Genomic DNA, 25,977 nt, shown 5'->3' with positions numbered 1-25,977 from the left:
ACCACAATTTTAGAAAGTTTCCATCTAGTTGGAAAATAGCCTGTATATAAAATAGTTGTATATAAAGAAGCAAGTAAGACTAGAAACGCTACAGGTGCCTTAAGCAGTTGACGATACGTAATTGAGTCTGCTCCCGGAGCTGTGTTGCGACAGCATTTTAGAACAGCTGTAATATCATCTGATGTTATTCGAGCCGTGAGCTGATTTGTGGGATAAAGGTAGTAGTTGAAATCAGGTTGAAATGATGGCTGCATTAGAGAACCAGCGTGTGAGATATGGGTGTCTGTAGGACAAGTGAACAAAGGTGTAGTGTGTGGAGTGAAGACTCCCTTAAGATATGTAGCGAAAGCAGTTGCCTTTTCTGTATCCGTCGTTGGTACTTGGCCAGCACATATGATGGGGTATTGTGGGCCTTGTTTCTGAAATGTGAGACGTTTAAAAGTATTCCAGAATTTAGTGGGATTTGTTTCTTGGCGCAAAGCATTACAGGAGACACGCCAGTCTAGTCGTTTGCAGGCTACTATGTAGCTCTGTATTCGTTGGAATTGACGATGCAGAAGAAGAAATCGATGGTCATTTGTGCGACGAAACTGTTAAATACTAGTGTGAGCGCCGGAAAAGATCGAGAACGCGTGCTGGTAAACGAGGTCTAGACAATTTGCTGGCACATTTAGGAACTGCGTAATCCGTAGCGTGAGATTAAAAGTGCCTGAGCTCCAACCTATAACTTTAGCTTTCATATCTATCATTTACGGTTATTTGTGATTTCCAGACAAACATTTTAAGTATTTGCACTTAAGTAGTCTATCTTTTTCATGAAGTTTATGATATAAAATTATTGTTCAAAGCCTGTGTATTTTAATAAGCCTTCTCTAAAATCAATGCATGTGAATTGTGCTTCCATCTTCCGAGTTCTTTTAAACTATAGTTGAGGACGTTTATATGTTTGTGGTCAATCCTTTCGACAATGAGATCTCGAAAACTACAGGCTCTAGAAAGATGACGTTTTCACTGATCGATTGGAAATTTTGCAGTTCTAATTGAATATTTAAAAGCATGGCCATTATATCTTTATTACATTTTTTTAGGGTACACTGGAAGCGTTGAAAAAAAAAAGAACTAAAGCATCATATCCTATGCGTCATACATTCGAACACCACATTGTTGTATATTGGGGTTGTATATGTCTCAGGCGTTTGTTTTATGGCCAAATAATAATGAAAAAGGAAGGATAACCATTTCTCGAGCCTAAGAAAAATCTTTATTTTTTGAGTGTTTTGCCCAATGAACACCATATATAACTGACATTATAATTAATTGTATATGTAATGTATTTGCTTATTACTGCATGCAAGAAGAAAGAAAACACTGGTCATACATGAATTAGAAATTCCAACCGGAAGTAGGCTCAAATCTTGCAAACGGTGCGAGATATTGAGAAAAGATAATCGAAAAAATCTCCCCTTTATGATACCCCTTGCCGATTTTTTTTATTAAGACATCTTTCACTTGTGTCTGTAAAGAAACATGTACATATGTTGTGAGGAATGAGAAGAATTATGCTCATGTGCGAATGATGCGCAGGTTCTGCTAGTATATATATATATATATATATATATATATATATATATATATATATATATATATATATATATATATATATATATATATATATATATATTTCAATGGCTCATGCTAGATGCTAGCTACTGATTTTTGCATTTGGCTACGAAACAACTTATGTTGTTGTAGCTATAGTTGCTAAGACTGCTATAGCAGTTGGACTATACTAAGCAAAATAGAAAGCATGATGGACAAAGAATGTTATATATATGAAGGTGAATGTTCGTTTGTTTGTCTGTTTATTCGATATACAAATCCACACAATTGTCTCGGTACACTTCTATGTAACTGTAAAAAAGAGACAGTCTGATTTCTTCTTCGAGCTTTTTTTAAACATGTCAGTGGTTGTGTGCCAAATTCATTCCAAAATTGTCGTTGCATCTCACACTGATTACTTCGTACTTCAAATATCACCGCAAGACCATCTTCCCTTCTTCCTTCATTTATGCCACCTACACAAAAAAGAAATTAAACCATTATTAGGATGCAATGGAATAACATAACATTAAACTATAACACTACCAAAAAAAAAGAGAGAGACGTTTCCGTTAATCCATTTGAGAGTTATTCACAATTAAACAGTATAGACTTCTGAGCCACCCTTTATTGCATATTATCATCATCATCGTAAATATTTTGCCATTATTGGCAGGTCAGTTGCCGCAACTAAGAAGCTTCCATGCTCTACAGTCTTCCGCTAACTTCTTTGTCTTCACGTAGACCTTTCTGTGAAATAATATAATACTGCATAAGGAAGCCATCATGAACTCAAATGCTATGTGAAGGGAATGTTCCAGTGCAAGGCAACTCTTTAATTTCTTCTCATAGCGACAAGAGGTTTATAAAATATGCAGAAAAAATTGTATTATTTCTTTTTTGTGTAACATCCTCATTTCTGCGTATACGCACCGTCGCTGACGCGCCCGTCCCCTACGGACGCACTCCTGTTCTACCGCGCGGACTCACCAGCTTCCCCTGCTCTGATCCACTTAGATAAAATTCTTGTCGTTTAGTAGCCACCTACTATAGGCTGGTTCGTGTTTATTGCACTGTAGTTTTAACCGCATATTCTATTATGAAATGAAAACTTAAATTTTACTTCCCACGGTTATGCCGGCTAGGCTTAAAGGAGACGGTGATAATGAGAAATAAATTTAATGAATAAAGTGGGAGAAAACGGAAGAACCCCAAGAAAACCTACGCACATGGTGTTTGTCCACCAGAAAGTTCACTTGACGAGAGCTGGGATCGAACCGAAGACCCCATGCACCAGGAGTGAACGCTCTACCACTGAGCCACCGCGTACAGCATATTATGTCCGGACATGGTACGTATTTATACTTTTTACGATTAAACCCTTCGAAAGTGAATATGCACCAACTTACCCGGGAATGCAATGCATCCCACAAGAAATAATTTATAAGATACTAGGATAACATTTCCTGATGAAAGAACTACATAGCTATATGTACATATGTGTATCTAAAATCGGATAAGACGTAGTGAAAGATTCGCGTGGTCATCTGGAGAGCACATATGATTATTTTACAATCAGGGTTCACTTGGGTTTGGGTGCTCTTAGGCTCCTTAACCGCAATGGAGCTCTCGGTTTCTAATCTCAGTGAGGCTCGTGCTAACTTAGATTCGCACTAGCTTGATCTCGCACTCATGACGTAATTGCGTTTGTAAGAGGATGGAGCTCGCTATCCTCCAGAAGTATATCATTCCTTCGAACATGCGTTCACTAATATTAATTGAGTTGAGTTGATTTTAGTTTAGCGTCCCTTTCAGCAGCGAGGCTATATGAGACGTGAACCTACTGATTAACGTGGAATCCGAACCACATGAGCTCCCGCCGGGAATCGAACCCGGGTCTTCCACGTCAAAGATGCGTACGCTAACCGCTTAGCCACGGAGGAGCTCTAAATATTAATTGAGTTTCGCGAGTTTTAACATCACTACTGCAGGGTGCTAATGACCGTACATAAAAAATATCGCTTTGGAGACATTGTATTATCATATTGTTTCCCTCCCAGCACGTTGGTCTAGTAGCTACTGCGCGTATCTTTGCTGCACGAGGCCTAGATTCGATACACAATAAGGGTCAGCTATAGGCAATTTGCCGCCCCATGTGATGACAACATTTTCCGCCCCATGAACAAATCTTAAAAACATGATTTTAAGTATGGTATCCCATCATGGACAACGAAGGGGAGGGAAAGTGCACTCGCACTCAGAAAGGCCTAAATATCACAAATACAATCTCTTTGTGTCTATTTCTTTTTTCCTAAATAATGATCTATTATGTTAGTGAAAGACAAAGGAAACACACTTGCAGAGGAAAGATGGTAATCCTTTTTATAGAATTCAATATCAACCTTCAGTCTCAATATATCAGTTTTCAATTCCAGTGCAACTCGCTGTTTTATCTTTATTTCTTGATTTTCCTTCTACATCTGTTATTTTTTTAAAAGTTGTTTCCACTTTCAATGATAAGGAACTTCTTTGTGGCATTGACAAAATTAGTTTTCATATCAAACTCTGATAACAAAATGGAACAGGTGTTCGCTACTGTTCGAGAATTGAATTCTTGTGTTTGGTAACAGTCAAACAATTCATGCTGGGATTTTTTTGACCATTTGTTTTAGTATTGTCCATCCGACCTAAACATAATGCAAATGTAGTATGCAAATAGAAGGTCAGCTTAGTGAATTTAACTACCATCATTACATCATGAACCGTGGTGATTTTGGCAGACGTTTCCTAGCAAACAATACTCAAAATGAAGAGTTGCCAGTACAAAGAAAAATAACTTATCAGAATACTCAAACCACTATTATAACCACAGATTTCAAACATATAGCGACTTATATTGGCTACGACGAACTATAAAAAGGTGAAATATTATTGAAATATATTTCACAGGAGTAAGTTCCAAAATTTGTTCACATAAAAATATCCGGAAACTTGATTATTTTACGCTAAACTACACCCCACCGATTTGAATAAACCACATATTATGATATAGAAGAATGTCACTTCTACATGTAATTCGGCAAACAGTTCCCTCAGATTTGGCCAACTGCTCTCTGTGACTAAGAACAACTAAATTGCTACTGCCGACATTCCAAAAAAAAAATGCCCCAGTGCAGCCTTCTCAGATTTTGATGTTGACCTCACGGACATTTTTTTTTTCGGAAGAAAGCCTGAATGAAATCTCATTGAAAACAAAACGTGAACATGACCTTCCTCATAAGTTATGCATTATTTGGTGGTGCAAGTGAGGGAAACAACGTGGTAAACATTCCGTTAAAACTCAAAGCGCATGCAAGTGTTAAATAAAGCTCATCACTTCTTCTTGATCTACAACGACCTTGAAATGTTAAAAACGCGTTTTTTTTTTCTTCACGCACGACGCACTGTAATTCTCTCATATTGTATTTCCATCAAACGACACTTCTCTGAAAGGATTTTTTTAAAAAAATAAAAAATGAAGCATATACCAACTATTCATGTCGTCTTCATCAAAGCAACAGAAGTGAAAATGCGAACATGCCACTATAATTAAACAGCCGTCTTAAACACATTTTTTCCTTCTCTCTTTGAAAAGCATGTTGATGATAACTTTCAGTTCCTATCACGCAGACACGCAGAAATTAATTTTTCTTTATTTTCTTCTTCGTTTTCGGAATTCCACGAAGTCACCTGTTTGCTCGCGCAGGCAAGGAAAACGAATCCATGATCCATCGTTGGTGGCACACTTTAGCAAGGGATCGTGACGTCCCGGTATAAAATGGTCTTCCCAGCTGCACACATGAGAAATTTCAGTTTGTGATTGTAACAAGTGAGAACGATATATTAGAGTTCGTCTGACAAATAATTTCATATATGCAATTAGTTTACTTTTGTATGCTGTACAACCCTATGTAACAGTTGAACAAAACAGTTGACCAGGTGTTGCCGGTTTCACATAAACTAATCTTCCACTCGATCCAGTAAGTGAATAGATCAAATCAGTGTAATTTTCTTTTATCTAGTCTGTGGTTTGGATATATTAAAAAAATCTTAATTTTTGAAATAGTGTACAAATAGTGATACTATTGTGTTATCAAATACGGATTTTTGTGTTATGGTGTAGCGTATGAGACTATACGAAAAGCGTCCAGTGTTTTAAAGAAGTGCATAGCGTGAATACAGAAAGGACGAATCTTCGACTCAAGCTACTAGAATTAATCACTGCAGAAAAAAAGGACTGTGATAGTTTCATTCTCTTGTGGACTTCAGTGAATATCGCGAATGTGTGAATGACTGAGTAAATGTGCGAGTGAGTGTAGCTTTGCATGAGAGTGAGTGTGAATCTGTCCATAAGCCAGGGCCGCACCCGCGGGAGGGGGGTCCACCGGGTCAGGATTCCTCCCCCAAAGCTCCCTAACTAAACATATATTTGTAAACTTTCCCACAAATGATTGCTGCGGCAAGAACGTTTGATCTTACACTTCATCCGTACTATATAAATAGCTTCGCTCTTGAAAGGAACATTAAACTCAAAATCAACTCTTTCTCTTATAGAAACAATCTAGTTCTATTTTTATCTAAAAAAAAAAAAATATAGGCGGAAATATTTTAAATCACTTAGCGTCTTTTCGGGTGCAGAATAATACCCGTTCAATACTACATAGGCTTCCAGTATTGGACTTCCTGCCCCTAATGCTTAGGTCTCTCCCAACAAAAATTTCTGGGTGCACATCTGCCGTAAGCCCTTAGTATTCCAAACAAATGAAGTAACATGTAGACCAAAATTGTGTTAAATTCTTACATTGACATTAGTTACTGCCACGGGTAACAATCTAGGACGCTGAAGAGCTCGTGCCCTCCCCGAGAAATTAACTTGGCTACTCCGAATCCGAGTATATTTGCTTGAATCAGGAACGCGCCTACAGGGGGAGGCCTATCGGATCCGGATCACCACCCACAACTTCTTAACTACTTTTTTTCTTGTAGCGAAAGAAACACTGACCAAAGCTTCAAGCCACACTGTATTTTAAACTATAATGTGTTACAGTTTCGGATATCTAACATATCCTTCATCAGACACTGTCTGATGGTTTCTGATGAAGGATATGTTAGGTATCCGAAACCGTTACACATAATTGTTTAAAATACAGTGTTGGTTGACATTTGGTCAGTGTTTATTTTACTACAATATCCAAATCAAAACCATGGATAGTATTGCTATACTTTTTTTAAAAAATTAAACTATACTTGTTTAACAGAGAAATGATTTATGTAGCAAGAATATTTGATTTTACACTTCATCTATACTCTTTCTCATACAAAAAAAAAAAAAAAACAGTCTAGTTCTATCATTTTCGTTTCTGATGAAGGATATGTTAGGTATCCGAAACCGTTACACATAATTGTTTAAAATACAGTGTTGGTTGACATTTGGTCAGTGTTTATTTTACTACAATATCCAAATCAAAACCATGGATAGTATTGCTATACTTTTTTTAAAAAATTAAACTATACTTGTTTAACAGAGAAATGATTTATGTAGCAAGAATATTTGATTTTACACTTCATCTATACTCTTTCTCATACAAAAAAAAAAAAAAAAAAAAAAACAGTCTAGTTCTATCATTTTCGTTTCCGAAAATATAGGTGGAAGTATTTTTCAATTACTTATTGGATACAGAATAATACACATTCAATACTGCATAGATGCAGTACTGTGGCTTGTAGTATTGGACTTCCTCCAACAAAGCTTGGATAACCCAACAAAAATTTCTAGGTGGACGCCTGGCTTACATAACAGAAGCATATTTTCAGGTTATTTCTATAGGAATATTTACGTTTCAATACTTTCCAAGCTATTGGTAGCTCATGCATAGATTATAGAAATGTGAATATGTTTCCAAGCATATCTCGCAGCGGAATCTTACTTAGTGGCATATAAAATGCTTAACTTTCTAGACAAGAATAAAAAAGCGATTAGAAGTAATCCATAGGATATACTAATAAATGTTGCTGATTTATTTATTTATTAACATTTATCGTATACTGTTAAATTAAAAACAATTTTCGATTAATTGTCTCACAAGGAACGGACATGAACGTGCCATCCGGATATCCGAATCAAACCTAGTCCATTCGATAAACATAACAAACATATGTTCATGCACAAAATATTAGGTGCCATGGACAACGGAATAAGCCCCTGGGGCCCATTAACCCTGTTAGCATAAAGAAAATCGTAGACTCGCAGTATAATAGCTATTGCATCAACACTGTTCATTGGAAAGTCATGGTTTATAGTTCACTCTGTTCAGCATGAAACAAGCTTCAAAGAGGTGCTATGTATTGTTGTCCATAACGTACTTGAACAGGGAAAATTGTAAGAATGTCGGGAAAATTCCTCCAGAAATCCCTCCCATCAACTTTGGACCCTTCTGGAGTGGCTCTGGGTAAAATCACACAATCCAAATGTATCTCTAAAAATACTAAGGAGATAGAAAATATATGTGCCAATTTTTGTATTGATAGACAGAATAGACATGGGGGAAAAGTTTGTATACTAATACACCAGTGTGTGTGTATATATATAACAGAACGATGATAAATTTGCTCCATATGTAGAACAAAGTATATAAAAATATGTTAGCTCTGTCAATAAATAAACAAATAAATAATCTTATGTAGTACCTTTCTCGAACTGATTTATTTCGGTTACTTTGATTGAAATGTATCCTAAAAGGGAAGAATGAGCTTCAAAAATTTATGCTAGAAAAACAATATCTTACGAGCCCATCAAGTCAGGAAAATCAAACTCTCTCTATAAACTTTTCATTTAGACACGTGTATCAGCATTTCCAAAACTAAAGTTCTAAGGAGGAGTCAATTTCTATAATATTTTAACTTTTCGCTTCCTACTCATAAAATGACGAAAGTAAAAACACGCTTGAATCGTTTAAAATTGATGTTTAAGTATATGGAGACATAGTGGCTCAGTGATTTAGCGCTTACCTCTTGTGCGTGGGGTCCCTAGTTCGATCCTGGTCAGTGCTGGTGGACAACATCGTGTCCGTGGGTTTTCTCGAGGCACTGCCACTTTCTCATTCCATCAATTATTCCATCTTCATTCACTTGCCTAAATCATTCATCTCCCTTAGCCTAAGAGGCATAAACGTGGGACGTTGAACTGAAAGATTTTGAAGATTTTTGAACGCAGTACTTGGGTTAAACGGTATATTTATCACTACACTTTGATTGAAATGCATGTCTTAAGAGCAGGGGCGGATCCAGGACGGACTTCTGGGGGAAGCGGTATGTTGTAATGCTGCTATATGTTGTAATACTACTACTTAGAGATACTTTTAAGACCTCCAAACTCTGGGATGGTTTTTATTTATATATAAAATAAGAAAGTATCTTCTTCTGGGGAAGCAATGGCCCGGATCGCCCCCTGGATCCGCCCCTACTTAGAGGACGGTGCAGGAGTAAAATTTTTCGTACAGAATAAGGGCTGCACAGTTTGAAATCAATTATTGAACATAGTTAGTGCTAAGACAAAATGGGTTTCCATAAATCCATTTCCATTCAATTAACCATCCTAAGTGGTGTTGAGGGGAAAAGTTCAAATATTTTCCAATAAATCTATTCTTACTACGAAGAGCTTACATTTCAGCTAGTAGGAGATAAATCTCAATTCACATCCCTAGTCAACCTTTATATATGTTTTTCTGCTCGCTAAAAACTCAGGACTTTCAGGACTTTACAAGAATACTACCAGATAAAGCGCGCACAATGCACAAGGCAATCAAGTCAGCTTTTGTTAGTTTTTTTTTTTTTTTTTTTTTTTTTATACATATATCTGAAGCTCCTTTCAGAACTTAAAAGATTTTGTGTTCAGATGTAACTTACAGCTCTTATAATGTTAAAAAAAAAAAAAAAACTTTTCCATGTATTTTAATTAGAAAGTGAGCTTCCTCGTGGCTAATCGGTTAGTGTATGAGCCTTTACCGTGGGAGACCTGGGTTAGATTTCTAGCAAGAGCTCATGTGGTTCTTGTCTCACATTAAGCTGTACGTCCACGTCTCATATAACCTCGCTGCTGAGAGGAACGCTAAGCCGAAAATGAGATCAATTCAAAATTCAATTGAAAAGTAAAGTAACTGAATTGGGTTCATAGTGACCACCCATTCATTAAGGAATATACTGTTTCTTTTTGTTATGACGTTATTCACTCTTACTTTCTATTGATTCGATGAATGGATGAACGAAATAAGAATATAATATCAGTTCTAATTTGGCGTTTTGGTTCATTTCTTTGTGACATTAATAACTCATAAAGGATATGAGAAACATGGACCCACCATTTAACGTGAGACCCAAGCAACAAATATTTGAAGTTCTTGTAAAGGTGACACACTTTTACAGATAGAGAAGCTAATATATTAATATCGACAAGTAAAATAATAATAAGCATTTCAGTCGTAAATGAAATGAAATGAAATCTTTGAGTTTTACGTCCCACGGTTATGCCGGTTAGGCTAAAGGAGACGGTGATTATGAGAAATGAATGAAATGGTGGAATGAAGAAAGTGGGAGGAAACGGGAGAACCCCGAGAAAACCCACGCACACGGTGTTTGTCCACCACAAAGTTCAATTGGCAGGAGCAGGGTTTGAACCCGGGACCCCATGCACCAGAGGTGAACGCTCTACCACTGAGCCACCGCGGCCCCCAAGCATTTCAGTCGTATGCATGGCTAAAAATTACAATATTTTTTTACTTTTAATGCAGCACCACGAAACTAAAATTCGTTTGTTACATATGGCTGTAAGGATTTTTTTTAAAAACAAGATCTCGTTTAAATTAATAACTAATTGGTTCATATTAGCTTTGCTATCCTAAATAACTTAAGCTAGGAATACAAATTATTGAACAAAACAATATTTATTTTAAAAAATAATAATGTGTAACACTTTCGCACACTAACTGAACATATTAGCTTCATGAGACTTAAATCATGATGTCTAATGAAGCCAATATATTCAGTTAGTTGGCGAAAGTGTTACACATTTATTATTTGAAAATAAATAAATAAACGTTGCTTTGTTCAATGATTTATATTTCTAGTTTGTTTTGTTTAAATTAAGTTTGTAGCTAATTCATGCTAGATTTCTGTGGTGGTCAATGGTTCAATTTGACGTAAGATTAAGATATTTTCAACTATGAGATCATGAGGATCACTGACGAGTAGGATTACCTACGAGACCAGATTTAATGCTGTCTCATCTCAAGAAGGTCCAGTCAAAGTGATGCATTGTCTCGGAAAGTGTACTTATTTTCATTGAAAGACCTCTGTCCTGTGTTGTATTTCAAGAAAATTCTGTCTCGTTTCTCAGGCAACACTAATGATGAATTATTAGATTGTTGTGTATCAGGAAAACCAGAAAAATCTTCTGAAGTCAGTGTTGGGATCATATCGTCAAGGCGTAAATCTATAAATATGTACTATACTTAAAATTTAACGTATATATTTAAATTGCGTATCAGCCAAAAGTCATCTAAAGTTCAAGAAACCAAGAATTAACATTAAAAGGAAAATAAAATAACTAGATAAATTAAATATGAATATACTTATCTTTTTTATATGTTGTTGAAGAGAACTTATACAATTTGGCTCAACATGCAATTGTGAGTCTTATTGTCTGTCTCCTTCACGATAACTTTCGTAGTGCGCTTACTTCTGGTCAGTAGGGTCTCTGCTTCGATCCTCGACAAGTAAGTTTATTGTGTCCGGGATATTCCCGTTTCCTCCCACATTCTCATTCTATCAATTGTTCTACCATTCTTCACTGCTTTAGCTTAAAGGACATACTAGCGTCACGTGGGACGTTAAACTGAAGGATTTCGTTTCTTTTTTATGCATTTTGTTTCAGAGTTAAGAATATTGCTTGTGGTTGAAATCCATGACGATAAGAGGAAATAAAGTCTATCTCAACTTGGAATTTTGTACATACGCATAATGTAATAACAAGACAATTTTCCAAAATAAATTTCGTAAAAACAAAATAATAATAACGTTTTTCAAGCAATATGGCTCATATTTTCTTTAAGACTTTCTATTGAAATCTATAATACAAAGATAAGAAATAGTTAATACAATTTCAATCTGTAAATTTCAATATACGTGTATAATATGATTTTCTAAAAAAGAAATTTTGCATCTAACTTTGCATCTTACCCATATATTCCCATGGGGTTGTTTTCGACCCACCTATATATATCTTCGCACGGGGTCGAAAACGACCCAGAGTATTAGCCACAAAAAATTCCCAGGGGGTCGATTTCGACCCACACCCATACAGATGCACTGATTAGAAATATCAAGCAAATTTTCACCATTTTAGCAATTATTGACACTAACTAATTAATATTTATAAATATCATCGAAATCCTCGACGAAAAATAATTCGGGAATATATTGATTAAAAAAAGTTGTTTTTCGATTTTGCTGCAATGTGGTGTATATTTTCTTGAGACTATCACAATCATCCGGTTCTTGGGATTGAAACCGGTCATGCATATAAATGTGAATGTGATCATTTTAAAATACATGATCAACAATAAGCTTCGGAGTAAAGGGTATCATACATTTATGGAAGATGGCACTTGAAATTTAACAATTATCCCTGTTGCTTGGGATTGAAGTTAATTAGGTATAAAATGTACAATCATAACATCCTTAACGATTTCATTATTTTCACTAAATATGATGTATTCTTTATTAGAGGCTCCTCGATAGGGTACACTGCTGGGTTACAATTAGAGACATGGGTGAATTAACTTTTTTTTTCTAAAACAAAGAAACGTTAACAGATCTTTCCTAAATATTACCCAAATTTTATGAGTCATGGCATGTAGTCTTCGTTAAAGCTTTCCGGTGAGGAATATTTTCGGAATTGATCTCGCGGAAAAAAAGGAGTCAATTCACCCTCTAACTTTAAAATAATACTTTAAGACACCTTAAAATGAATATAATTTCCATGAAATATGACATCCGTGTGCTTGTAGGCTCAAGAGTTACTCCTACTGGTTGGGTTCTAAATCTGCCATGGACAAGGGAGTCTAGTTTTGAAAATCAGTGAGAGTGATCTCATACTTCACAACGAAAGTATCTCGGAGTATGGAATACCACTTACGCTTAGCGGAGAATCTGGGGGGGGGGGGGAGGAGTTCCCAGATAAAAATAATAATAATAAAATTTACTCTCCTGAAAATTCCATTTTACTTATTTGTGAATTAAATTTGTTCTTTTTTTTTATCGTGTTTGCTTTTTTCTTTTAGTGGAAACTATGTGTTATTGAATGAAAATATGAGGATTATGGACGCCGTTCATTAGCGACATACGAAGTGTGATACTTTGTAATTGAAGATAGCGTCAGGGCTGGATTAACTCATCTTGAGGGCCGCGTCTAGAAAAAAAAATATGTGGCTCCTGCTGACTTCAAGTAGTGAAAGTACAGTAGGAAAGTTAAGAGAATATGTTTTATATTTTTGCTCGTATTTTATTTAATGATGATGATTTGTATCTTCATGATTCTTTTTGTATAGGCAACTAAGGTTTTGATCAGAATGGAGGCCCCTCCTAAGCCTCGCTCTTAATCCGGCCCTGGATAGCGCAAAGAAACGCTTGTTCAATTTGTCACTTTAAAAATTCTCAGCTCCACAATTCCAGAAAACTTTGAGTTTAACGTCCCACTCTTTATGCTTTTTTAGGCTAACAGAGACGATGATTAAAGCAAGAATGATAATGTACTGAGAAAGTGGGAGAAAACGGGAGTACCCCGAGAAAACCCACGAGCAGAAGGTTGTCCACCACCCACTTAGTTGACCGGGGAACGAACCAGGGACCTCATTCAAGAGGTGAACACTCTACCACAGATTCACTGTGTCCCCAAGACAATTCCGGAATTCTACGTACGTGTATTCATCCCTGGTAAGGTCTGCCTAAATTATATTTCAACCTCTCTTCGCTCTAAGAAAATATCGAGCCCTACTATCATTTACGAAATGCAGTGAAATATTAGAATTTCCCTCTTTTTCTTTCTTTTCTTTCTTCTTTTCTTCTGTTTCTTTTTTCTTTTTCTTTTTTCTGTACTGAACACTCTAACAAAAACTTTGGGGCTACTCAGCCACCGGAGTACCTCGGAGCCGTCAAGCGTAAGGTAAAAAAAATCCCCCAATACGAAAGAATAGAAAAGTATTCGCTTATTCTGCAGAGCAATTGCATAAAATATTTACTTAACATTGTGCTAAATAATAAAGAACGTGAAAGAGAAAGGAAAAGTAAGAAGGAAAGATTATGAAGCTTGTTTCTTGTTATAGAGAATGATTATGCTAAAACTAAGAAGCCCTGAGTCATTAATTTCATGTTTATTTGTAAAGAAAGTTATGAGACTTTTTTTCACTATATGAGAGTAACGTAATCACTTTCTTTGAACAAAAAAAAATACACTTTGGATGATTGTTTGCACAAGTTTCTAGTAAACTACATAAAAATTTGATACACATTAAACGAAAATGCCAAAATGAAAGAATAATGTGTGTTAATTATCTTGTTTTTAACTATCATATGCTTCAAAGTGTCATCATCTATTCGGTATAAGAAAATATTTTTCAGATTTAAATTTAATCTAATAAGAATGTCAAAATTTTAAATGAGATAAAAAGAAAATTTATTTTTTTAAAGTAGATGGATTAGGAGAAATAATGAAAGGCGTTATGGTTTGGAAATAATGACATCTGTTTCGGAGTTGGAATGGATTTTGAAGATCCTTATTTGCATCATTTTTTTGCATTCATATTGCGTGGTAAATTCATATAGATGCTTTCAATGTTCCCTTTTATCTTAAAAAATATTTGCATGACTTATTTCATAGATCTGAAACTAGAGATAACCTCTTCTATATTTTTACATAAAATAATATGTCTTTCTGTGTGTTGGAGGGTGTTTGTTTATTTGTTTCCAGATTTTTACATAGATAGGAGTCATCTAGGACCACCAAATTTGATATACAGAAACACCTTCAACAGATCTAATCCCATACGAAGCCGTTTTTCGATTTTCGTGTTGGTGGAGGAAGATGGCTGGAGAGTGAAAACGTATACATAAAAGGAGAGAATAAATACCCATAGCAAAATATATTAGTGGTGGTAATTTGTAGTTTAACGTCTCTTTCTGCAACAAGGCTATATGAGAAGTGAACCTACAGCTTAACGGGGGATCCGAACTACATGAGCTGTCGATGGGAATCGAACCCCAATCTCTCGCGCCAAAGACGCATACGCTAATCATAAAACCACGAGTCAGTTTCTGACAGAAATCAGTGTCAAATCCATAGTTTTCAGGGTCACTGAGATGAGCAGTAACATTCCCAACGCCGTTAAAACCCAACTTTACCACCCGTCATCCTTAGGATGAAAATAACATGTCCAAAGTGACCGATATTAGTGTCGAATCCATGATTTTCTTGATCGCCAAGCTGATTGGTGAAAGACCTGATGACATTTAACCCCATGCTCAGGTAAAAATGGACATATCAACTGGCCCGGGAATTGACAGCTTCAACGCAGAAGGAGTAGCTCTTTCTTATTTATTTGTTTATTTATTTTATTTTGTTTCATTTCTTTACTTTCAAATATGACATATTGTGAAAGCTTATCCTCCTTGTGCAAAGAACTGTTTATCTCGACTAATAGATAATAATCCAGGAGGAAGAGGTCACATGATTTGAGCGGCCATTTCGCACCATCATTTCGTCGCACAGAATCATATGGGAAGCTTTTCGTACAATAAATACGAGAGTAATCCATTCCATAAACCGAATCAAAGGAGATATTTGAATGTCATTATCTCTAAAACAAAATGTTACAACAGTATCATACAGAACAGTCACCAATATATATTATATATTATGTATTATAGGCCCTACTGTTTCAAAAGGGAGCAGAATAACTCAGTTCTGTTGTCAACAGCTGAATGGTCGTTCATATCGTAAGGAGTAAATAATCTTGTTTTCGAGTTCAACTGGAGAGGATGCTTTTAACTGTTCTTGAATTTTCTGTATTTGTGTCCCGTCAGCTTGAATTCCGTAGATTACAGAATAGGATGAATTAAGAGATAAAGTAGAGGACAAGGTTCAGGTTGGATGAATTTTTAAAAAGGTCACCTAGCACACAAGGGATTTCTGGTTCGATCTGAATTTCGTGAGGTTATTGCAATTTTTCCCACCATTTCACTCCCTTCTTTCCTGATTATTCATTTCCATTAATCTCCTGTTTTCTTTAATACAAAAGTAAAGCTGAAAGTTTTATTTATATGTTTTTTTACAACAGTCTAACTTCTTTTGTGTAATATGTATATCACAAATTCAAAAAATGTAGATAGTGAAATTAACATGCTTCAGAAAGTACTCTAAAATAGTCCCAAGTTTTGTTCTCAAAATTTAAATTTTCTTTACTCAAAGAAAAAAGCAACTACTGAAAATCGAAGCGAGATTATTTCATACTATAAAATATAAATTAGCTAATTTGCCCTCAGCGAGTACTGAGTTTTGTAGTTCTATCCACTCTAAAATTGCTCTAAATGTTTACTTTCGAATATTGAATAATAATCTATACTAATGAGTCAACATTTGATGTAAATCTGTTGTTGTTGACCAAACGGACTTAGTACTGCAGAAGGACCTTAAATTTGCTGGAAAAATATTAAATATTAACGTATATTACTGTTACAGTAACAATCATTTAAACAAGTGTCTTTCTGACATTGTCTTTTATTGCAATTCCTTTAACAGGTACGTTTATGTTTATTTGTTTGGATCAAATTATGCAACTTGAATTATGCACAATTCCATACTAAGTAAAGCTCTGGCATTTTGTGCATATACTTAAACCCCATAACAATGCAATATTTTCACATATTTTTCGCTGTAAATTATCGTTTTCGCGTAAAATTAATTATTTAGCATAAATTACCGAGCGTCTTCTGTTTATACAACCCAAACCCTCACAGAGGTGTGGTTGGTTGCAAACGATTAGATGTTCTGTTGACTTCATATATACAAGTTCGAAAATGAAATGAAATATATCAGTTTAACATCCAACGATTATGACCGTTAGGCTAAGAGAGACAGATGATTAACACGAGTAAATGGTAATGGAAGAATTGGTGGAATGATAATGTGTGAGAAAGCGGAAATAACCCGAAAGAACCCACGGACACAATGTTGTCCATTATAAACTTCCGGGATCTAAATGGTCGGGGATTGAATCAGGTATCCATTCACCGGAAGCAAGCGCTCCACCACTGAGTCACTGTGCTATCTCTTAAACAAGTTTGAGCATTCACATTTTACATCCTTTTGCGAGAATTTTGAATGAACTGTTGTCAAGTTAAACCACGTATCATAAAATGTTCTTAGAAGCAAAATAGGTAAAGCTCTCGCGTTGAAATCGTGTACTATTTTCAGGTAAAGAAGTTGGGGAAGAAAAATTGGTTGCAGGACATTGAATAAAGACTAGAAACTAGGAAGTGGTAACCGTAAAAGTAAAAAAATAAATAAAAATATTTTTTACAATACTTTTATAAAATGCTCTGAGAAAGAAAGAATAATAAAATGTTCTAAACCGGATCATATAATTTTTTCACCAGGTTAAATGAAGAAACTAAGACTGAAAAGCATTAGCACTCTTCTTAAGTTTTGTTTAAAGGTTATTATTTAGGTCTTAGCTTTATGTGGTTGCATTTAATGAGCGTACATTATTTTATATTAATTATATCATTTAAACATTCAGCAGTTTATTTTGAATATTCTGTTGTTCATACAAATTAGCTCAAATAAGATATGGAAATTTCATAAGTGTTCTTAAATGGACATTTCTTAAAACGATTTTTCCGAAGTTGAAGAAAATGTAGATTTTTAATAATAATAATAATAATAATAATAATAATAATAATAATAATAATAATAATATCCTTATAATGATTACAGATGGAAAAACGCCGAAAGTGCTAATCTCGTTAAAGTTTTGAGGAAATTAAAATATAAAGACTCTCACTATAATATGTATCATTAGGTCATAGTTAAATGATTCGACGTTTGAACCTAACTATGCTCTTCATTCGTTTAAATGTATAAACACTAGTCAATCTATCTGCAGAGGGTACATATCTAGCTAATGCAAACAATTTGAAGATCATGATTAAAAGTAAAGTTCCCGCATAGCGTAACCGCTAACACTTTCATCTTTGATGCGAGTGGACCCAGGTTCGATTCCCGATGAAGACGCTCGGTCGGAAAGGTATAAAAGGCTTTTCCACGCCAGCCTTCGCGAGTAAGGGTTTTCTCATTCACACTAGGTAAATGCAGGAATGGTATCTAATATAAAGGTTCCAAATCGCTTCCCCACTTCCCAGGTATAATCGCAAGGAACGACATCCCTCATACGTGACATTCTAAAATGGGGATAGGCACCAAATGCCCGAAAATTATTCCTAATTCCTAATAATTTATGTAACAAGTTTCCTATATCTAAACTAAATAACAAAATGATATGGTTTATGTATAGACAGGTATCACCAATTAATTTCTAATAATTGGATATAGGTATAACAAAAGAATTGGATACAAGAATGTATATGTTTGTGTGAAAATCTTGCTTCTTAGGCCAATCAAGAATGCTACGGAAATAATTATTCTTGTGTAAATTGTTTGATCTTGTCTGTGTAATTGGGCATAATAATTTGTAAAGCCGTTTGTGTGAAAATAAGTGGTGCAATTAAATTGTTGTACATTAATTATAGTAATACTACGGAACCAAAATATTTGAAATGCTTTGTTCTTTCTTAAAGTACTCATGTGTAAATACATAAAAGGAAAGTAATACAGTTTCTAGACGCAGCGTTTATTCCATTCTTTGATAAAATAAAATTTTAAAAAATGATGACCTTTTATTTTAATATCAAAACCGTTTAATCTAATAGAGTGCCCGTCAGGCTCAATTCAAACTGAGACAGAATTCTTTGTGTTGATACAGTGTTACGAAGCAGAATTAAGAAGTACCAAATGCCGCTACAGAAAACCAGAAATAATTATATTGCAAGTTGATTTGCTTACTTCTATAGTCACTTAGATGCAGAGGTGCACTCGCAGGGGATCCAGCCAGTCCAGACCTCCCTCCCCAAACTTCCTAACTCAACATATATTTGTACACTTTCTCAATAAAACTCTATTTGTTTAACAGGGAAATAATTGATGTACCATGAAAATTTGATCTTACACTTCATCTGTACTCTTTCTCTTATAAAAATAATCAAGTTCTATCACTTTTTCTGAAAATATAAGTGGAAGTATTTTACAATTACTTATCATCTTTTCGGATGCAGAATAATACCCGTTCAATACTACACAGCCGTAATGGCCTGCAGTATTTTACCTTTCTCCCATAGCTTGGACCCCTCCCAATACAAAACTCTGGATGCGCGCCTGCTCAGATGAAAATGAGCCATCTTGTGAGCCTTCGTTAAGTATTAGAAAATTTGATCTCGTTGCAGTTATAGGTTGCATTTAAGGACTAAACACCGCTATAAAAATTTCCATAATACTAACAAATTCTTTGAACAAAAAACTAAATCGGTCGAATAAGTTTTAATGTTAAGCACACCTTATAAAAAGTAAGTTGTTTGTATTTTGAGTTTTCCTTTATACGGTTTCATACGTAAGCTACCATATACGAGTATTGATAATATAAAAGTTTAATGAACTCTTTCCATTGGTCAAGTGACTAATGTGCGCATCCCTCTGGTGCATAGGTGTCTTGGGTTTGATTCCTGGTGAAAGATTCTTAAAATTTTAACGTATTATGATGATCCAAATTCCACCTTAAACTATGGGTTCAAGTCTCATATAACCTAGGTGCTGATCTGGGACGATTAATTCCAGTCAAAGAAACCTTACTTATCAAATGTTTGATGGTAATTGGTTGGAACAAGTAACTGAGACTGATGGAATCTTTTCTAATCTCATGCTAGTTCCATCAGATGAAATGTGCATTGAAAATTATTCCAGCTTAATTAAAATCAACTTCTTATTGTAGAGAAATTAATTAGTTAAAAAAGATGGAAAGTGCAAATTTAATTTATAACGTGCATGAGCAAATGGAAAAGTGAGATTCGGATTGTGTGTATGTCTGTTTATACTCTTAACGTAAAAATATCAATTGAATTGATTGTCTAAAAGAAATATCTTGTAAATCAATTGAGAATTGTTGATGATACTTTATAAGCTAATGAACGTGGTAGAGAACGCTGGTTATTATTATTGTTCTAATACTACTGAATTAACCGTAGTTATATTAGCAATTGTATAAAGCCAAGTGTTAGTCTCTTAATTGCCTACATTCAATTTACCTTGATTACTGTGTGTGTAATGGAACAACACTTCATCGACTAAATCATTCTGATCCATATGTGTTCTTATAATTTAATTATTAACAATTACCTGATATTCGTATTACATTTCCCAATAGATATGATGTAACTATTACTTTTAACTCATTATCACTTATTATATTATTTGCAGGATATTCGAAGAAAAAAGTAATCAAAGGTATCGATCGTATCGTGTTCCTTTTCTTATTCGAGTTTCCCGCCAGGCTTCAGCACGTGATCTCTGTCACTGTTATATATGATGCATTGGACAAAGTAGTAATAGTGTTGGATGCTTCTCCATCTTTATTACGGATGAAAAACCAACTCCCTGACTGCCTGATTGACTGATAGATTATGCATATGCTGGGTCAGACCTTAGCAGCAGGAATGTAATGAGACATATACAACAGTATACACATCAAAAAATAATGATGTTAAAACGCTCAACTATTCTACCATTGTTAAGGTGTAATTTCAACAACACCATCGTCTTCCTAGAGTATTTTTATATATCTAACCGACAATGAGAGTGTGTACTAGGCCTAGTTGAACTTTTTTGCCACATGCAAAGCTTTACGTGGTATATTCGACATTTATACCAAGAAACAATCAACATATGATATTTCCTGATTATGTCAACAACCTATGATGTCAGAAAAGCCATACATACAAAAGAATTTTCGTTAAGCAGTACAGGAAATACCATTCCTTTTTCGTTTATTGGTATAAATGTCAAATATACCGCGTAAAACTTAGCAAATAGCAAAAATAACAACTAATGCACAGTTTCATTGTCAGCTATTAGAGATTTATGATACTCTAGGAAGGCGATAGAGATGGTATTGAAATAACATCTCAACAGTGGTAGACAAGTTGAGTCGTTTTAAAAACATCATTTTTTGCTGTGTAGTGTGTATGCCAGATTTTTATAGTCCAGCATACATTCACCGTAAATTTACAAAAGCACGAGCTTGTGTGGGTCTAGCTATACGCTATATTTTGAAAATGATCGAGCGTATATCTATCAAAACTTCTAGTACTACATCACTGCGTAGAAGTATCTGTTGGAAGATGGCTGTGCTGAAGAAAACATGGCCAAACATAGACGTTCGTAGTGCAAAATTGTGTCTATGTTTACGGAAAACTTCTACACAGGTTCACCGATTTTGATTATTCTTTTCTTGTTTGAAAGAGCATACAATAGCAGATAGATAGAAATAATAGATAATAAAGAAATCGTTTTCTATCTATAATCAATAAAGCGCCCCCAAAAGTATATTCCATCTCTACTCTAATCTATCTACTAAAACCGGAAAGGACAGAAATCAAACACTTCCAGTTTTAACGTTGATCGTTATAGAGTTAAAACGGTAAACGGAGGAGAGAAGCTGTTTTCTGCAATCAATTAAGCGTCTCAAGAATACATTTCATTTCTACTCTAATCTTCATATTAAAACTGGAAGTGACAAAAATCAGCCATGTCTGGTTGTAATGTTAGTCCCCATCGAATAAAAACTATGATAGCTAGCGAAACACAGTTTTCTGTAATCAATTAAGCGTCCAAACAATATATCCTATTTCCAATCTAATTTCTCTACTAAAGCCAAAAGTGACAGAAAGAAAGCACTTCCGGTTTGAACGTTGATCGTTGTAGAGTTAAAACGGTAAAGATAACGAGAATCACTTTTCTACAATCAATTAAGCGTCTCACGAATATATTCAGTCTCTACTCTAATATCTCTATTAAAACTGAAAGAGTCAGAAATTCACCACTTCCGGTTTTAACGTTGATCAGTATAGAGTGAAAACAGTAATAGCTAGGGAGAATCTGTTTTCTGCAATCGATTAACTGTCCCAAAAATATATTCCATTTCCACTCCATTCTCTCTACTAAAACTAAAAGTGAAAGGTATCAACTAATTTCGGTTTAAACGTTGATCATTATAGAATGAAAACCGTATCAGATAGTGAGAAGCAGTTTTCTACAACCAATTATGCGTTCCAAGAATATATTCCAACCACTACTTCTGGTTTCAATAATAATTGGTAAAATATCACATCAGAAAACCAAAACTTCTTCACGTTTTGTGGACGTGACACTACTATTTGTTTAGTTTCTATACTTTTTCGCCGTTTCAACAAATTTTATCAAAGTTTGATTACCGTCTTTGTGGTTAGACTATGAAAATCCTCACCTTAACCAGTCTGGTTACGTACTGTGTGTACGATCTGGTTACGTATGTTTAAGTTGTATGAACAGCAGCAAGTGATTGAAATTCACTTAGGCGTACATGTGATAGGAAACTGCCTTTATGTTCGGATCCAATAGAAAAAAATGAAATATTTGAGTTTTACGTCCCATGATTATGGCGGTATGGCTAAAGGGGACGGTGGTAATGAGAAATGAATAAAATAGTGGAATGAAGACAGTGGGATGAAACGGGAGAATTCCGAGGAAACCCACGCACACGGTGTTTGTCCACCACAAAGGTCACTTGGCGGAGCTGGGATCGAACCCGGATCCTTAAGCACCAGAGGTGAACGCTCTACCACTGAGATACCGCGGCCCCTCGGATCCAAAAGAATCACCTTGAAAGTCGAAACTCAAACTTGATGGCTCATAATTCGAGAACCAACGTCCTGTGCACCATAATATTTCATATGGTACTAAGCTTATCAAGTTTTGTGACCGTTCCAAGTTCAGTCAAAGATCGGACAAGTTTCATCGATCGTGTACGATACATACAATACTCTCCTCATAATTGATTTTCTCGTAAAATCAAATCAAGGACTTAAAATTAATTATCCTCCCAAAAGTTTAGTAAAGATATTTGTTAGATTTTTTGGATAAAACAATTAATTTAAGTCCAATATGTTTTACAAGTAGTATTTGGTCAACTGGTTCGTACTAATAACCAGACAACGAAATGTTTCTTAATTTTGTATAGTTAATAAAGTGCATCAATCTGTAATCTCGAACAACATCAGTTTATATATTTATTGACGTAAGACATTATAAAAGCATAATCCGCCAAGGAAACTACAAAATTGTAATTCCGTAACTTTTACAAAACACAATTGTGACTAGCCTGAATGTAGGATGAAACGAGAGAGTAATTACCTGATTCAGTGTATACAGGCACGTAGCCAAGGTGTGGGTCCGGGGGGTCCGGACCCCCCCCCCCTTCGAGACCAGAAATAAAAAATAAGGAAGGATAAAACAAAAAGAAACAAGAAATGGGAAGAGTCAACGTTAAAAATAAAAAGCTAAAAATAAAAATAATTTTTCATCATCGCTTCTCTGTAATATTAAACATGTTATTTGAGAAACGGTTTTCAACTGCTCCTTTAACTTGTCATTTGGAACAGACAGTATTTGACGGATATTAAAAAAAAAAAAAAAAAAGTTATGTGGAAGAAAGTTCCGTTAACATTTGATTCAATAGAGAAAGGAGCGCAAGTAGGCTATTGTAAAATATTTTACAAGACATTATTGGATACATACTTTTTAAAAAATAGTTGAGGTCATAATGAAAGGAAAATTGTTATATTTGTGTGAACAGAAGAAGGAACGTAGATATTGTAAAATATTTTAAAATCTTTTTAATATTCTTTTATTCGACATATCTTCATAGTTTGTTACTAAATACTTACTATCATGTCTTCATTTTATTGTCTTAACAAATAGTGATCAAGCCCCTTATGTGATAACCACAATATTTCATATCACACTGCCCCTCCCCCCATTACGAAATCCTGACTAAAGGAACCAATATATGTTACCAGTAAGATAGTTTAGAATAATCGAACTCTGGTGTGGATAACCACAGTATTTCATGTCTCGGACCCCCCCTATTACGAAATCCTGGCTACGTGCCTGGTGTATATTACATTCATTATCAATATTCCGTTAATCTTAGTTCTTGAATTTGAACTGACACTTCTTCGTAGCGGGTTATAGTTGCTCGAAGCTTCGAGCCAGAGTCCATACCCTACATGAGAGTTGCTCTTTGACGTTTTGTGTTTAATTGTATTTGTATTTTAGAACCACCTACTGTCGCTGGGTATAGCTTGGTATCTGGTTTGCTATGCTTCTTGGTTGCTGTCAGTGAATTTCCTCAGCTCTAATTTATTGGTGGCGAGCACTGCTTATGTGTGTAGTAAGGATGGCGTGGACGTTTTCGTATTCTTCTTTCTGAAGGGGAAGTACTTTGAGTGAGCTATGTATATGTCACCTTGACTTTTGCAAAATGTTTATTTGTAATTTTTCTGGCCTGTGAAAGTGCATTTTGGTTGTTTGAGTCTTTGGTCATAGTTAGAACGGTTGGTATCCATTTCATGATCAATTGTATGGCTTGTTCAACTGCTTGGGTGATTTAGTCTACTGTTGGAGTAACTGCTGTTGATTATTCTGTGTTGGTTGCAGCTGTCTTTTGTTGTTGGTCACAGTTGGTGGGGTGGGTTTGATCCTCATAAGAGCCGGGATTTCTTGCTGGGTTGCTAATGCTGGGGTTAATGATGTTATGTAGTTTATGGTATACGAGTAGATCTTCGTACATCTGCTTTCCTAGGTAGGAAAGAGCATTTCCTGTCTCCTGTTCTGTATCCGAATGTTTTGTAGCACAGAAGAATTTGTCTAGTGTTTTGTTGTGATTTTGCTCATAAATGTTGCCACGGCTACATCCCACCCATGCGTTGGTGCTCAGATAGCTGGTGTGTCCATGTTGGTAACGATTTCAGCAGAGAATTGGTCTGGGCGAGCTGCGTAGTGATTTTACTTTGATCGTATGACCATATAGATGTATTTCTTTCGCGATGATCTCGTTTACCTATCCGGAGTCCATTGTGAAGAACCTAATTAGGGGAAAGGAGTACCCTATCAGACTGGATGCAAAGTACGTTCCTGTATTTGATTTTCTAATTTGGAAGTTCATCTATGATCATCTCCATACTTGTGTTTGGGTCGACCAATTATAGGATGAAGGTAGGTCATCGTTTGTGCCGTTCTATTTTCGGCCGAGTGTTTGTAGTTCACATGTCAGTGAGAAGATAAAAGTTGTAACTAACTAGAGCTAAATAATTAGTTCGCACAAACTTTCTGTTGTTTCGCCTCTACAATATGAAATTTGTCCTTCACTTGATTGGATTTATTGATTTGACTTTTATCGTCCCATTCAGCATCGAAGTTATATGAGAGGTGGACTTACAGCTTAACATAGAACAAAACCACATGATCTCCCACCGGAAGTTAAACCCGGGTCTCCCGTGCCGTACGATAACCATATAGTCAAAAGAGAGTTCTTCTCGTAGTTGGAGCTCCATTTTGTAAATCGTATTTAAATACTACAAAATATTTGGCTTTGATGAATTATTCGAAAGAAAAAACAGCGCAGCTTTACTAGAAAAGTGACACAACAAAAAATGACCCTTATCAATATATGGTGTTGAAAAAGTTCTAAAGATAGGAGAGTTTTATGTAGAAACATTGCAGGTGAAGATACACATTCTGTTTCTCTCCTCACCCTCCTATGAAATAATTGTCGGATAAATAAATTCAAACATAAATTCAACACAAGTGGGTCCCTTGTGACGTGGAAGATCCGGTAACTTCTAGATGAAATGAAGAAAAGAATCAGGGTGATACAGGACTAGAGAGAAAAGTTTTTCTAGAATGAAGACAAGGCGAGAAAGAATTCTTTGAGAATCAAGACAAGACGAGATTTCTACAAAATTTACGAGATAAGACGAGAAAACTTGGCAATTTTTCGTCTCGTGAGCAACTCTACTTGTAACAAAATATTGTATGAAAAAGGTAGAAACAGAAAATTTCACGTAGTAGATTATGCATCTTTATAT

The 25,977-nt window shown here is 35.3% G+C and overlaps 1 protein-coding gene across 2 annotated transcripts in view; it reads left to right on the top strand.

Annotated features, from left to right (window-relative positions):
* Nucleotides 1-25,977, top strand: part of LOC145694670 (uncharacterized) — an 87,551-nt gene that overhangs the window by 21,499 nt on the left and 40,075 nt on the right. Inside the window, exon 1 of one of the 2 annotated variants that reach the window (XM_081771154.1) lies at nt 5,380-5,618. The exons of the other annotated variant lie outside the window; for it this stretch is intronic. The gene's annotated coding sequence lies outside the window, so the exon portion shown is untranslated. Of the gene's footprint in view, nt 1-5,379; nt 5,619-25,977 lie in introns of those variants that run through there. 2 annotated transcript variants of the gene reach the window in all.

The sequence above is a fragment of the Thermobia domestica genome, chromosome 1, assembly GCF_964235325.1.
Source record: "Thermobia domestica chromosome 1, izTheDome1.hap1.1, whole genome shotgun sequence".
Taxonomy (NCBI): domain Eukaryota; kingdom Metazoa; phylum Arthropoda; class Insecta; order Zygentoma; family Lepismatidae; genus Thermobia; species Thermobia domestica.
Note: the sequence above shows the minus strand (reverse complement) of the source record. Positions and strands in the feature narration are given on the sequence as shown.